The sequence below is a fragment of the Giraffa tippelskirchi genome, chromosome 7 (genome assembly GCF_054371585.1).
Source record: "Giraffa tippelskirchi isolate mGirTip1 chromosome 7, T2T-mGirTip1v1.2.pri, whole genome shotgun sequence".
Classification (NCBI taxonomy): Eukaryota; Metazoa; Chordata; class Mammalia; order Artiodactyla; family Giraffidae; genus Giraffa; species Giraffa tippelskirchi.
Window position 1 is genome coordinate 106,460,957 of NC_137281.1, and position 13,140 is coordinate 106,474,096.

A 13,140-nucleotide genomic window follows, 5' to 3' on the forward strand; every position below is an offset into this window, starting at 1 on the left:
AAGACAGTAGTGCCCAACCATGAAAGCTCGATTTCCATCTCTGGAAAACAAAATGAGTGCCCATTTAACATAGACGTGATGGTTCAGGAGACCATGAGGTATAATTCTGTGTTATTTCCTGTTTGTCAACAGCCTCTTAAAGATCATTGCAGAAGTCACTGAGGAGGCAGAATTTAGAAACTTAGCAAAGTTTCTTCCATAAAGGGAAATGTTGTCTGGGATTTACGTGATATATACCAATCCTTCCGTGATGTTGTATTAAAGTTCAGAAATGAATAGTGTGCTGAGTTTCTCAGCAGCTATGATACTGGGAAATACTGAGCTTCTACTGATTTTGATCTCAAAAAAAAAAAGAAGAATGCAGTTATTGGCTACATTTTCTTTTCCTCTCCTGGAATCAACCAGTATTAAGGACAAGCATCTTTGGGATTTTCATATCTGCACAGCTGAGTCACTGCTGGAATCAGGGATGTGGAACGATAAAATTCTGAGGCTTGGCATTCCTGGCCCAATCCTCCTCCTCAGAAAAGAAATCTTACACACTGATCTGCTATACCAGCTGTTGAATATAATAAATATCTTCCTAGTGTTAGCATTAGATTGGATTCCTAGGGTCTGATTTTTACCATGGGATTGTTTTTCCCTAAAGAAATTAGAGAAATCACTTAGCCATTGGCATATGTTAAACTGTAACCAGATCATGTAGCTCTTCTGCGCCTGAGGCAAGTTAAACAGAAAGTGTTAGTGACACGTGCTAAGAACTAGGTTAAACTCATTTCTCAGGACAGATCACAATAGTTTCCTGATGCTGACAGGGTAGAATAGAGACACTCAGGAAGGTTGGTCATCCCCCCAACCCTGTCCCCTATCTGTCCAAGTGCTTCTGTTCATATTAAGGCCCTTTTTCACTTTTCACCAAAATATCTTTGCTTCCACCAAAGATACTTCCTTCCCAAAGCTGACAAAGGTTTTAAAAAAGAAGACACTGAGATGGACAAAATTGATCGTTGGCCCACGTAGCCCCTCTGTTTTGTGCCCTTCCCTCACCTTTGCCAGGAATACTCCCTTCTCTTCTGAAGATCCTGGAGTATTATGTCTGCTGTCAAAACCCTTCTCAGCAGAGAGTTGTGAACTTATTCACACCATAGAGTAGCCTGTTAACAATAAGGCATACATGACACATAGCTTCTCTCTCTCTCATAGCTTCTCTTAATTCCCAAAGTAATAAAGAACTACCTGAAAAATATCAGGCATTGTCTAGGTAGTTGAGGATTTTTAAAAGATGGGTAGAAGATTAGAACTAATGGCCCCTGAAATAGCACTGTGTCTATCAAATGTCTATCAAGAACTCAGGAAAGGATGAAATTGGAGAGTCCTCAAGGAAGTACGGCTTCCCGGGGGTGCAGTGGTAAAGAATCTGCCTGCCAGTGCAGGAGACGCAGGAGATGTGGTTTGGATCCCAGGGAAGATCCCCTGGAGTAGGAAATGCAACCCATTCCAGCATTCATGCCTGAAAAATTCCTGCCTCAAAAAGACAGAGGAGCCTGGCGAGCTACATACAGTACGTGGGGTTGCAAAGAGGACTGAGCGACTCAGCAGGAAACAAGTATAAACCTGCAATAATGATAGGCTGCCACCAGGGGGCACTTCAGTGCCTTGATTGCGGGGCCAAACTATCAGACTTAACCATAGAGAAGAAGCTAATTTTTACTTTTTTAAAAATGTAGAATTTAAATAATATTACCAAAATTAGGTTTAAATATGATTCATATGAGTAAGTTCTTATACAAATCAAAACCTAAGAAAAAATTTGCTACCTGCCTCACTACCCTTAGGCTGCTTTCATCATTCAGGGTAATCCTGTTTATAGCACCGGATGTCATGACTACAGTCCTCCTGACTCACACTGAATTCTTATTTGGGAACCATACTCTTTTATTAGGACGAGGGAGAATATTTAAAGGGATTTTCACAATTTCAACAGCCCAAAAGTATTCTGTAACCTTCTTTTTTCCTGTTCTACTGCTATATGGAATGGAAGGAGCAGTTTTATGTGTTAAAATGCGGGGATTATTTTGTAAATGTAACTGTGGAAAACAGTCACATGATTTTTTTTTTTTAAAGATGAGGTAATCTTAGCTGATATCTGCAAGGTGTTTTAGGAACTTCTCAGGCCAAATTACTTTAAAATCACCCACTAAGAAGAGCGTGACAATTGTTAAGACAAAATGCATGTGACTTAATCTGTCTGAAACCCTGCAGTGGTCCCCTTGCTTAGAGATGAGGCATAAGTGTTTTCTGCTATGAATGAGTGTGGGACACACACAATTAATTTAAATGGATGCTGAAAGATAAGGTGAGGACATAAAGAAATCTTAATGTTTTGATTTAGGAGGTTGCTCTTAATCTGGTTAGGTAGTAGGGAGCCATTAGAGGTTTTTGAGTGAGGAGGATGATATTCTTGGAGTGTACTTTAGTGGCAAAAAAAGTGAAAAGAAGGAAAAAAAGCTGAAAGGCTTGGTGAAAGTCTTTAGGACCAGGTAATAGGTTAAATGTGGAGACTAAAGAAGAAGGAGGAATTAAAGATGACTCAGATGTTGAGCACAGGAAGATGATAGCACACTGAAAGAACAGGGAAGCCAAAAGTCGTTGAAGAGAAATTAACTTGACCTTGAATATGTAGAGTATGAGGATCAAATAACGTATGTGAAGCATATTCTCATGTGAAGCACTATTCTCATATAATAATACAATAACAATACCATTAATTGCACTTGGCACAAGTATTTTAAGGGCTTTGCCAGCAGCCCAGTGGTAAAGTATCAGCCTGCCAATGCAGGAGATGCAAACAACATGAGTTCGATCCCTGGGTCAGGAAAATCCCCTGGAGAAGGAAATGGCAATCCACTCCTGTATTCTTGCCTGGGAAATCCTATGGACTGAGGAGCTACAGTCCATGGGATCAGAAAAGAATCTGACACAACTTAGTGACTGAACAACAACAACAAAGTATTTTAAGTGGCTCTCCCAGATAGAGGCTGACACTCATTGTCATGAGATGATCTTTGAATCCAGGAGGAAGAACCTCTGGGCAGAGGGAAATAGGTCCTGGGCTTACTCATCAGTTGGGGCAAAGGAGAGAAAGCATGATAAAGTAGCAAAGGGCACAGAAGAAGTAATGTAATAGGAGGTCACTTCAAAAAGCACAGCAGCTTGGAGATGATGACTTTCATGTGGACAAGCACCTGGATTTTCAAGTGGGACTGGCTGAGTTCAAATTTAGATGCCATAACATAACTAGCAAGATTATCTTGGCAACTTGCCCTTTGGATGCCTCCATTTCCCCATGTGTATAAACGGGGCAATTAAAAGTGTCTGCTCATAGGGTTGGTGTGAGGATTAAATAAGATCATGCTTGAAAGCACTGAGAACAATGCCTGGAATACAGCAGAAATTCAAAGCTATTAATGGTGCCAGAGGCTATAGAGGACTCCAGGGTAATGGGGAGAAGACAAAGACCATTCTTTCCATTTGGCAAAGGGAGGTAAAGAATGATATTTTGGAAGAAAGTTTTCTTAGAGTGGTGGTAGGAGAGGACAAAGTTTGTGTTTAGAATGTTATATTTCAGCTACAATGTAGAGTAACAGTAATAGCAACAACAATGGGAAAAATAACATTTAATTCTTTCAAAGTTGCCTTCTGATGGGATTTGATATAGGAGAATTGTTTTCAGAATTTCTCATGCACATGAACTGAGACTGATAAAAAATAACAATATGTAAAAGTAGATATTCAACATGTATAACACTATGTAGTATGTTTGCTTTCTCTCAGAAAAAAAAAAATTAACAGTATAATGTGCCAAAGAAAAAGAAATGCAAGAAGGTAAAGTGGTTGTCTGAGGAGGCCTTACAAATAGCTGAGAAGAGCAGAGAAACAAAAGGCAAGGGAGAAAGGGAAAGACATACTCAACTTAATGCAGAGTTCCAGAGAATAGCAAAGAGAGAAAAGAAAGCCTTCTTATGTAAACAATGCAAAGAAATAGAGGAAAACAATAGAATGGGAAGGAGTAGAGATCTCTTCAAGGAAATTGGAGATATCAAGGAACATTTCATGCAAGGGTGGACACAATAAAGGACAGAAATGGTAAGGACCTAATGGAAGTAGAAGAGATTAAGAAAAGTGGCAACAACACACAGAAGAAATATACAAAAAAGGTCTTAATGACCTGGATAATCATGAAGGTGTGATCACTCACCTAGAGCCAGACATCTGGAGTGTGAAGTCAAGTGGGCCTTAGGAAGCATTACTATGGACAAGGCTAGTAGAGGTGATGGAATTCCAGGTGAGGTATTTCAAATCCTAAAAGATGATGCTGTTAAAGTGCTGTACTCAGTATGCCAGGAAATTTGGAATATTCAGCAATGGGACTGGATAAGGTCAGTTTTCATTCCAATCCCCAAGAAGGACAATGCCAAAGAATGTTCAAACTATCATACAACTGCGCTCATTTTGCATGCTAGTAAGACAATGCTCAAAATCCTTCAAGCTAGGCTTCAGCAGTACATGAACTGAGAACTTCCAGATGTACAAGCTGGATTTAAAAAATGCAGAGGAACCAGAGATCGAATTGCCAACATTCATTGGATCATAGAAAAAGCAAAGGAATTCCAGAAAAACATCTACTTCTGCTTTAGTGACTATGCTACTGCCTTTAACTGTGTGGACTAAAACAAACTGTGGAAAATTCTTAAAGAGATGAGAATACCAGACCACCTTACCTGCCTCCTGGAAACCTGTATGGAGATCAAGAAGCAACAATTTGAACCGGACATGGAACAATAAACTGATTCAAAATTGGGAAAGGAGTTCTTCAAGACTGTATGTTGTCTGCTTATTTAACTTCTATGCAAAGTCCATCATGCAAAATGCTGGACTGGATGAATCACAAGCTAGAATCAAGATTGCCAGGAGAAATAACAACATCCTTTGATATGTAGATGATTCCACTCTAATGGCAGAAAGTGATGAGGAACTAAAGAGCCTCTTAATGAGGGTGAAAGAGGAGAGTGAAAAAGCTGGCTTGAAACTCAACATTCAAAAAACTAAGATCATGGCATCCAGTCACATCACTTCATGGCAAATAAATGGGAAAAAAGTGGAAACTGTGGCAGATTTTTTCTTGGGTTTCAAAATCACTGTGGATGGTGACTGCAGTCACAATATTAAAAGATATTTGCTTCTTGGAAGGAAAGCTATGACACACCTAAATATTGTTTTAAAAGGCAGAGACGTCTCTTTGCTGACAAAGGCCCATATAGTCAAAGCTATGGTTTTTCCAGTAGTCATGTATGAATGTGAGAGTTGGACCATAAAGAAGGCTGAGTGCTGAAGAATTGATGCTTTTGAACTGTGGTGTTGGAGAAGACTCTTGAGAGTCCCTTGGACTGCAAAGAGATTAAACCAGGCAATACTAAAGGAAATCAACCCTGAATATTCATTCGAAGGACTGATACTGAATCTCCAATACTTTGGCCACCTGATACAAAGAGCTAACTCATTTTAAAAGATCCTGATGCTAGCCAAGATTGAAGGCAGAAAGGAGAAAGGGGCAAGAGAGGATGAGATGGTTTGATGGCATCATCGACACAATGAACATGAGTTTGAGCAAACTTCGGGAGACAATGAAGGACAGGGAAGCCTGGTGTGCTGCAGTCCATGGGGTTGCAGATAGTTGAACACAAGTTAGGGACTGAACAACAACAATGTGCCAAAAGAAAATAATCTAATTATCTTGTTCATTGTTGAATAGCATATTATCACACCTAGGAACTGTGTTGGTGAATATTTAAAAATGTATTCTTAATACACAGTTTCTAAAACACTGTTTACTCTGAGACTCTATTTCCTACTAGAATACTTTCCCTGGAATTTATACTAGGTATAGATTAGTGATTTAACTGAATTATTTTTAACAGATACCTGTTTTAGTGGGGGACTTAGTCTTTAAATTCTAGTTGGCTCTATGTTAGTATCAAAATTTGGTTTCTTGGTGCAAGAACATTTACTATTTACAGATTTCAAGACTTGCTTCATTTAGCAAATGTAAAATTAGAAAAATAACACAATCACAGTTTTAGTAAATACCAAAAACTAGTTATACTACAATTCAATAAACCACTATAAACAATTTGGAATATTTCTTTCAGGCTTTTTAACATATATTTCTTTTTATATAGTTTATATATTTATATATATATATATGTGTATATACACACACACACACACACATATACACATACATCTCCCATATATGCAATACTGGCCCTGCTCTTTAATATAAAATTATGAATAAGTTTTAGTTGCTTATATAAGCTGCCTGGTCCCTGGTGGCTCAGTGATAAAGAATCCTGCAATGCAGATGATGAGAGTTTGATCCCTAGGTCAGGAAGATCCCCTGGAGAAGGAAATGCAATCCACTCCAGTATTCTTGCCTGGAGAATCCCATGGAAAGAGGAGCCTGATGGGCTACAGTCATGGGGTTGCAAAGAGTCGGACATGACGTAGCAGCTAAATAACAGTATTGTCACCAAAACCATTGCTTTAATTATTGTATAACAATTTATTAAGTGTATATACTATGATTTACTACATTATTCTCTTCTAGCTGGACATTAGTAGTTTTTATTTCCATTTTTACTGTTAAAAATTATAGTATTTAACATATGTAAGGATGTAGCTTTTTCATATTTAATATTTTTCCTTTTTCTTGAAAGTTGAACTGTGGATCAAAAGGCACATGCGTTTACATAGCATTTGATATATACTGCCATATCATTCCCCAAAGGATACACACTTTGTGTGTGTGTGTGTGTGTCTATGTAGGGGGGGTGGGTGTGTATAACTTGATTAATAGAAAAAGATGCCTTGGTTTAGTTTGTAAATCTGATTGCTTGTGAGTTTCAAGCCTTTCCTAATTGTGTTCCTCTAAGGTTATTTGCTTGTTCAATGCTTTTGTGTTGTTGGTCTCATTTCTAGGAAAGTGATTTTTTTTGGTTAAAGTTGATTTAAGGCAAATAGTTACAATAAAATTAGGTTGTTTATAGCTTTCTAATATTCATTTTATCTAACCACCAAAATACAGATTGCAGTCTAGAGCTATGCTTTTTACATGTAACCACAATATCAATGAGCTTTACCAAGTTTAAATAATGTTTGTACTGAAACAGAATGAACCACCTGAAATCCTTCCCTCAAAAACAGCTTCAGAGGTCCTTGGAAAGAAAGATATCTTTATGAAGCAAAGTGTGATATGATATATGAGTGGCTCAAACAACTTACAGAAAACACTGGGACAATTTTAAAGCTTTTCTTAAAAGTAATCAGGTTTTGACAGACTAATGAAAATCTAAATGCCTTGGCACCTCATGCTACAAAATCAGTTATCTCTTCTTTCTATGTAAACTGTACCTTTTCCCTATCAAAAATACAGAGAGGGATAAATGTGAGTCTGAGGGATGGAAAATGACAAATGAGGGGGCTGTGTACTCTCGTGTTTGCTACCTGTTGCCTTTGGCTCATTTATTATGTCCCTCTTGCCTTGGTGTGTTAATCTGTCTGCAAAGAGCAGAAGTCAATTCTAGCAAAAAAGCAGGACAAGGGAGAAAGGAGATTTCCTGGCAGTTTAGGGAGATATCTCATGGACTCCAAGGGCGGATGGGACTGGACCTCAGTGAGAGACTTAGGGGCAGGGCTCTTTGGGAATACCTCCTTTCCCCCAACCCCTATCTCAGCTTCTCTCTCAGTGCCACCTTTATAATTTTCCTTATGGTGCTTCAGTCATGGGTCCAAAATTCCTAGGAAAGGAACTAGTTGGCTAGTTTTAGTAGACTAACTCTAGCCCTAATCATGTACCAGTTGATTACAGTTGTAAGGGTGAAGACTCCAGAGTTCAGAGACATGGCATTTTCTGCCATGACTATTTGTGTGTCAAGTGAGTCAGTTAAAGCAGTTTCTAGAAAAGAGATGCAGGGCAAAAACTTAAATAGTGTACCTGCTATTCCTGCTCCCGTATTTTCCTTTCTGTCAGCTAACTGCAACTTGAACTTTGCACAAACTCTTGGTTTACTCTAACTTGTCTGTTCCTCCAGTGGGCTAGATGGTAAGACTTCTAAGAATATATATGTGTGCTTATGACATGGAATCTTCTTTCTGTACATTTCTCTCCATTTATTAATATAAGAAATGTTTTATAAATGCCTATGTATCTATCTTGTATGTGTATAGATAAAGAACTCTTTATCTCCTCAATTGTGCCTGTGAGAAATGTCTCAAAAAAAAATAATGTTCTTTGGTCAAATAAGTTCTAGAAGTAGTTAGCTAAACAAAGATAGACAATTTCTCTATTGCATGACTTCTCAGAGTTATTAGTGTCCTGCATACCAATAGGAGAGAGAGAGAGAGAACATTAGTTTCCTAAACTTACTGAAATATACATATATATGTGTGTGTGTGTGTGTGTATGTGTATGTATGTGTGTGTATAATACTTGAGGAATATATGTAAATACCTTGCGTATTATCTAGAATGCAGTTTGAGAAATGCTGGCTTGGTTTCTAAAATAAATATGAATTTTCTGATATTTTGTTAATATAAAAAGAGATTCTGATTTGTTAATATAAAAGCCCAAGGGGAGAGGGATCTGGAGGAAATGGGTACCTTCAGGAAAAAGTCAACCAGAGGGAACATCTGAGTTCAAGTCCTTAACGTTTTCCATTGACTTATAAAGACAGGTGAGCTGTGAGCTCTACTTCCTCCAGCATAAAACATTAGATGAAAACGTCACTCTTCTGGACACCAAGTGTATTTTTCATTCTGTTTGTAATGATTTATGAAACACTGTGCCATGAAATTTAAGCCCTCTTTGAAATATGTTTCTGTGTAAGTTTAGGGTCCAGATATTGTTCAGAAGCAACAGCAGTTTTATCTACTCTTTCAATTGTATTGGTTGTAACGTTATAACTGGTAACTAGATCTTTTGACCTCCTTCTTTCTCCCTCTTTCTGTGTTCTTACCTGTGTCAAGTTCTTTCCTTCCACATCAAAGGAAGGAGGTTTTTTAGAGGCTACTCCTTTCACAATAAATTCCTGACAAAAATTGAAACTACTGTTTGTAACTTTCTGTGATGCCAGCTGACAATGGATATATAGGACTTTAAGGAATATTTATCACACCTTAAAAGTTAGTCTAACTTCACATACAATCATTTATTCAACCACTGTTTATAGTGTACTTATTATGGGCCTGGCTTTGGTCTAGGCATGGGGGCTACATGGAGCAATGAATAAGGCTGATAAAACCCCACCCTCATGGAACTTGTGTGCATGTGTGCACGTGTGTGTAGACTGAGTACAAGTTAACAAGCAAACAGGCAACATCATATCAAATAGCTGAGTGCTAGGAAGGAACATAAAGCAGGATAAAAGACAAAAAAGTGACTGAAGGTGCTATTTGGGATGGAATGACAGGGAAGGTCTCTTTATTTAGTTAACATCTAAGCAGAGACCTAGACTAAGAGAAGGAATCAGTCACAAGGCTAGGTAAAGGAAGAGACTTCCAGGCATCTGGGAAACAAGTGTAAATTTCCTGAGGTGGACACTGCTGAGTGTCTTCCAGGAGCAAGCAGAGGCCACAGTGCCAAGAGCCAGGTGACCAAAGGAAAGAGACATGGGAATTGGGGCATGTGTGTGTGTGTTGGGGGTAGGGTCTGATCATGAAGAACCCTGTAGGCCATAGAAATCATTTATTTTATTCTAAGTGTGACAGGACATACGTAATAACTGTAAAACACCAAGAACAATATCATATATATTCTTTTATTACCCTTTCTTCCTTCAATCACTTTAGCCAAAAATTTCTTACACGAAAGGGAGAGAAACACATGTACTATCTGGCAAGCACACTGGGATTAGAGCCACCAGAAAATGGCAGCGCTGCAAGTGTGAGAGCCACAATGAATGGGGGCCTCCCTAAATGCATAGGCATAGCTGCCCCTTGGAGTTCAATTTGTTGTCTATAAATATCGCTGTTAATACAACCCATTAACTTAGTGACAGCGTGAAGAAAGGCAAATTGCACCAGGTTGGAACTGCCTAACGATGAGTCAGAACAGCTCTGTTCCTACCTGCATGCCTGAAATGAATGGAGAGCTATTTGTAGGCACATAGAGGGCATGCTGGCACAAGCTGGGTAAGAGCATAAGTCAAGTTGACACCCAAGACTTACCGGTGTCAGGAGCAGAGAGAACTTTTTCTGTACTCTCAGAAATCCACTTAAGATGTACAATAAGTCCTCTACATTATTCACTGAATTAAGGGTCCACTGTTCTACATAATTCTATTTCATGAAATGGCCTTAGAAAACATATTTTCCCTGTACTTATTATCATCATGAAAGCAGCAGTACTAATAATTTATTGAACACTCTGTGCCATGTGTCATGATTAACAAGTCCATAATCTTCCAAGGCTCAGTTTGTTCAATTATAAAATAGAGCCAATACTATGTTGTATTAGAATGTAAAGGGCCCAGCAAAGAACTTGGCATTCAGAAAGCACATGAGAAGTGCAGTAGACCTTGGGAAACAGTAAATAGGGACTGAGCCTCCTAGAATTATCACTTGAAGATTGGTTGAACTTGAGGGTAGTTTTTATATACTGCTTGTATTTGAAAAGTTGAAATTTAGCTATAAAATGTGTACAGTTCCTCATTCATGCTTCCAACTAAACATTCATTTCTATCCTTCTCATTCCAATAGTCTTGCCCAGTTATAGGAAGACAGAGAAACTAAGATTTACTAAATACCTACCATGGACGAGGAGTTTTACATTATCATCTCATTTGATCATTTGATTCTCATGACATTGTAAAGTAAGTACTATTATCCTCATCCAAGAGTGGAGAAAGCAAAGCTCCTGAAAAACTAAGAATTAAGAATTTACCAACTGATAAAGTGCCAGAGATGGAGTTTCAACCTAAATCTGCTTGAATCCCAAACCTGAATTCCTTCCAGGACCCTGGGTAGTCTCCTGAGAGACTACATTGCACATTACCATTAGCAACTACTCAGTGTTACACTAGAAGAATCCTGTAAACAAAACATGGGGTGTGGAGCCAGGGGTTTGACCCTTCTGGCCTAGTCTCTGAATCTCATTGGATTCTGTGAATAATTAGTGTCTCAGAAATGAGGCCAGTTTTGCTGTTGATGATTGAGTATAAATCTGTTCTTGGGCAACACTGGAGAAAGATACTTTTAGCCTGTTTTTTAAAAATCAATTCCCCTTCCTGGCAATCTGGCCCAGAACCCTGCAGTCCTTACAAATGTCCTCATTTTGTGCCTCAATCCCCTTCAGAAGGGAGCCGCCACCACTCCTTAATAGCCCAACCCAGACATGAAGATATCTTCAGTCCCACTGTAGACATCTCTTTTATAAAATAAAAAGCTCTAGTTCTTTTAAATTTCTCATAAGACCCATTTTCTTAGCCTTTCAATAATTTTCATAACTTGTTTTTTTTTTTTTGGCCACTTTTCAAACTTTACTTGCTTAAATTACTGATTTCAAAACTGGACATTTAATTCTAATAGAACTCTGAGAAAAATGAACTGAAGAACCTATTTCCTAGTCCAGTAATGTCCATGCTTATGCAGAGCACTATTGAGTTTTTTCCCTCAAGTGGAGAAATGCCAGCTTTGGAAGAAAGCATTGAAGTAGGAAATCAGGGATTTTTAACAGTATTTCATAGAGTTACAGATACTGTTAAGGTAATGGTCAACATCTCTACTTACCCTTTTTAATTCTAAGAAGGAACATAAAAATGAGTGATTTTTTTTTTTTTTTTTTACTAGCATCAAGAAGTTACAAAAGATGTCAAACAAATGAATCAATTAAATGAACCTAACTACTATTTCTGGCCCAAGAAGAGCAAAATCCTTAGTTAATAACAATTTGAGAGGGACCCACAGGAAATAAGCAAATAATCTAAGATAAAGACTGTATAGCACAAGTTGTTTTAAAGTTTTTTAAGAAGTACCTAGATTTGGGTTTTTAAATTTTGGGGGAGTTAAAAGGGAATACTTGGAATAAAGGAATAAGCTGCTTATTACTTTACAAAATACTTACCTATATTTAGCCACAGGGAAATATGCTTACAGTTTGATATTTGAAAGTTTAGTATTTGATTGTGTTAATTGCTTTGAATGTTATTATCATCATTTCATTAACATTTTCTTTCAGTTTATGGATTAGAAGATCTTTCAAAATTCTTATATGTGATGTTTTTGTTGCATCTTTGATCTGTATTTTTTCTCTTTGGAAGTATATTTTCAGTTTCTTGGAGCCAGTGAAAAATAAAATGCAATTTACAGAAATATGTTATCTACCAAATTGATCATAATAAGTAGATAGATCTGGCTATAGATCCTATCTCCCACACTGACCAGCACTGTGACCTTGAGAAGATGACTAAAACTCTCTGTGCCTTCAATTTTTTTGTGAGCATAAATGTATGTGAAGTTCTTAGTATAGGCTTGGAATATCTAACATCTCAAAAAATAATGTTCTTGTATTTGTTCAGTTAATTTGAATTCTAATCCTTCAAAATATTAGTCATCTCACTATTTTAACAATTTTGTAAGAACATGAAATGTCAAATTAACAACCCTTTGAAATACAGTTGAAATATTGCTTCTTACAAAATTGAACTATTTTTTTGCTTTTTTTCTGACTATATCTGAAAAATATCTATTATTTCTTCATGAACCATCATTAACTTGTGACATTTCCTCTCTTAGGACATTTATGTGTGCTTTATGTCTGTAAATGTTTTTTGCCAACCAGCATGTCTTGATTTTCATCTATAATATAATCATCCCCTAATCCCCTAATCATATGTAGGGGTTCCCTGGTAGCTCAGCTGGTAAAGAATCCACCTGCCATGTAGGAGATCCCGGTTCAATTCGTGGGTCAGGAAGATCCCCTGGAGAAGGCAATGGCTACTGCTCCAGTATTCTGGCCTGGAGAATTCCAGGGACAGAGGAGCCTGGTGGACTACAGTCCATGGCCTCATAAGGAGTCAGACATGA

At 37.8% G+C, this 13,140-nt stretch overlaps 1 protein-coding gene across 32 annotated transcripts in view; it reads left to right on the forward strand.

Annotated features, from left to right (window-relative positions):
* The window catches only part of FRMD6 (FERM domain containing 6), a 384,502-nt gene that overhangs the window by 4,786 nt on the left and 366,576 nt on the right, over positions 1-13,140 (forward strand). For 12 of the 32 annotated variants that reach the window (XM_081507320.1, XM_081507304.1, XM_081507285.1 and 9 more), the window contains one exon: positions 10,816-10,928. The exons of the other annotated variants lie outside the window; for them this stretch is intronic. The gene's annotated coding sequence lies outside the window, so the exon portion shown is untranslated. The remainder of the gene's footprint in view (positions 1-10,815; positions 10,929-13,140) is intronic. 32 annotated transcript variants of the gene reach the window in all.